Raw genomic sequence first — 3,535 nt, 5'->3', positions numbered from 1 at the left:
CCCCCCCTTGAAGCACGACGCGATCACAGGACAACGTCGATGGCCTTGAAAAATGAGAGAAGCAGTCTACAGAGTTTAGGAGAAGGGCGTTTTAGGATAGGAAAGATGTCCAGAGGGTTTTGAGGGGAGAGTTTCCTGAGATAAGCAGTCAGAGGACCGAATTTGTCTCTAGTGAGTGGACAACTGAAAATGATGTGATTGGCGTCCTGCCTGGGGTCCCCGCACGGGCACGCTGGTGAATCTACCATGTTCTTTCTATAAAGACTATAGTTAAGATTGTAATGGTTGGACCTCAGTCTATTGACCAATACGATCTCTCTTCTGTTGAGAGAAAGTTTAAAGTATCAAGGTCTTTCTGACTCGAGTGGATACAAGGCGGAGTAGTGCGCGCCAGTATTCTTGGCTTTGTTCTCAAGATAATGGCGGAAACGACATCGCGACCTGGATCTAGCCTCCGCTTGAAGGTCAGGGTGGGGAGTTCGAAAGTATCCCCTCGGGCCCGAGTCACATGCCTGCTTAGCTGCCTTATCGGCCATCTCATTCCCTAGTATACCCTATATGCCGGGATCCAAAAGAAGGTGCTCTCAATACCCATCTCTTCCAGTTGCCGCAGGAGCTGCTTTATTCTGTGTATGATATAGGGTGCGTTCCATTTCTCGCATGATGCGCATAATGCATCGTTTATCCTTATTGCTCACCAAATGTTAAACAAGGACAATGGATGCATCATACGCGTTACGGAACGCACCTATAGTTATCGTTAACTAGTCTGCCTGAACTGATAGCTTCCAGCACGCTCCTAAAGTCAGAGAAGATCACAATTTGGGATAACCCGCATCTAGCGCGAGTGTTAGAACTAAAATGGCCCATGCTTCCGCTGTGAATACCGATGAGTACGAGGTTAGATTATATTTGGAACGGAGTCCGAGCTCTGGGAAGTAAAAAGCCGCGCCCGCGCAATCGTCCTCCGATATCTTGGATCCATCCGTGTAGAGTGTGAGAATGGAGCTGTCGAGATCCCTGAGATTGTGATTGAATTGTTGGATAATTTCGCTGTTAGAGCTGTCCTTATGACACATCACGAATGCGCGGAATTCCTTACGGAAGATAAAGGCCGAGTAGCCGCGTTCGAACGCCGGAAGAGAGTAAGATCTATACATGCGCTCTATTTCATGCTTATTGGTGACAGAATTTTTGAGAGGGAGATTTCCGAAGAATAAACCTTCTCTGATTGGCAGTTAACGGTATCTTTTTCACATGTTCTAAGCTATCGATGACTGGATGGTTCTTTTTGGACATACATTTTAATATGAACCTCTCGATCAGCCCTTACGGAAAGAGACACTGAAAATTTCGAGAAAACACTGAAAATTAAAGGTTAACACTCAACTTTGAGTGTTAGCACCTAATTTTCAGGTGTTAACACTCAAAGTTGAGTGTTAACACTTAATTTTCAGTGTTTTTTCGAAATTTTCAGTGTCTCTTTCCATAAGGGAGGAGACCAAATCTGAGTTTTAGAGGCAATTCTCTTGCTTCATACAGCATCACGTTGATTGGTGTCGATTGTCTGTATCCCAGAGCCATTCTGATGGCTTTGTACTGTAATCTTTCCAGTTTAAGGAAGATGCTGGGATTGTCGTGCCAGACGAATATAGAGCAGGCATAACTCTACAGTACCCCTGAAGGCCGATCTATAGATGGAGAGCAAGCATTGTGGATGGGAGCCCCACCATACGGCCGTGAGCGAGATGATGTTGATGATTGCTCGTCCCTTTTGAACAAGATATTTGCTGTGCAAGTTACCTTTCATTTTGCTGTCGAAAGTCACTCTCAAAAACCTGACTTGCTCCTTGGAACGGCTTGTTGTCCTATCATAAGCGAGTGGCTGGCAATTGGTTTGTTTTTTTGGAGTGTAAACACCATCCATTTGAACTTAGAGGGGGAGAGGTCCAGACCCTTATCGTTGAGAAAAACTGCGATCAAGGGCTTTTTATACCCTGGAAAGTGCTTCTAGAAGATTTCTATCTGCGGCAAAGATGACAATATCATCCGCGTACTGGAGGAAGGAGGCTTCTCCCACACATTCCCTGATCCTGCTGAGGGATAAGTTGAAGAGTAAGGGACTGAAAACTGATCCCTGAGGGGTCAGTTTATAAGCAAAGTATTTGTCGCTGATATTCCCGTCTTCCACGAAATGCACCGTCCTAGCAATAATCAAATTCTCCACAAATTTCCTGATCACGCCTGGTGTTCCGGCGCTTTTGAGCTCATTCATGATCGCGGAAGAGTGTACGTTGTCGAACGCTCCGATGATGTCAAGGAAGGCAGCCACCATGAACTCCCTGTTGGAGATGGCTCCTAGGGTTAGGGTTAGGTTAGGTTAGGTTTGTGAAAGTTACTAAATTGTCATTACATGACCGACTAGGACGGAATCCCATCTGTTCTTGAGGGAGGAGGGATTGTGACTCCATCAGCCAAAGTAGTTTCCAATATACGATTTTTTCCAGTAGTTTTAGTATACAAGAGAGCAAGGAAATAGGCCTGATGCTAGATTCACACTGCATCCGATTTGTGTCGTACGACGCTCTGCAACCAATCAGAAAACAGGATTCTGATGGATTTTGCTTCGCATCATCGGAATTCTGTTTTCTGATTGGTTGAAGAGTGTCGTACGACGCAAATCGGATGCAGTGTGAATCCAGCATGACTCTCGAGCCTTCCGCTTTGGGGATGGATACAACCAAAGACACTTTCCATTCGTCCGGGACAGATCCCTCGGTCAAGAATCTGTTAAAGAAATTCACTAGAAGTTCTTTATATTCGTCTGGCAAGTGTGCCAGCATGTTGTTGTTGATTCTGTCCAGGCCTGGAGCCGATTTCTTCTTCATGGTGGAAATTGCACGTTCCAGATGCCTCACGGTGATTGGGGAGTCAATTTCCTCGAAGATAGCGCCAGAATTGTTGTCCTTTTTCATTTTCTCTAGACTCGTTGAAATATCTTGAAAACATGACGGGCATAGTTTCTGAATGGCTTCTTGCATAGTCTGTCTCTCTTTAGAGGGGTCAGCCGTGTGATTGAGAGCGACATGTTATGTCGTTTGAAGACTCTGATCAGTGATCAGATTTCTGAAATCGGAGTTTTAGAGTCAAATAATCCGACAAATTCTGATTCCATCCTTTCCTCTTTTCTCTGAAAAGAACCTTAGAGTACTTTGCCCTCGCTTTTTTAAAATTATGAAAGTTTTCGATTGTAGGAGCTCTCTGCCAAATTCGGACCGCCTCCCTGCGTTTGATGATTATTTCCTGGCATTTATCCGTCCACCACGGAGGGGTGGCTCTCTCATTGGATATTGGTACGGTACCCAGACTTGTAGCATTAGTGGAAGAGGAGCGGCACATTACTGCCGTGTCGACTAAATGGTTCGTTAATCTGGAGTATGCCTCTTTTTCATCAGGAGGTAAGTGACTCATAAATGAGTCATATGAGCTGACGAGGGGCGCTATGAAACGCAGTTAGCTCTTTTTCATCGAGCTC

This window comes from Trachymyrmex cornetzi, unplaced genomic scaffold (assembly GCF_001594075.2).
Source record: "Trachymyrmex cornetzi isolate Tcor2-1 unplaced genomic scaffold, Tcor1.1 scaffold326, whole genome shotgun sequence".
Taxonomy (NCBI): Eukaryota; Metazoa; Arthropoda; class Insecta; order Hymenoptera; family Formicidae; genus Trachymyrmex; species Trachymyrmex cornetzi.
The sequence above is the reverse complement of the archived record's forward strand: the minus strand, read 5'-3'. Positions refer to the sequence as shown.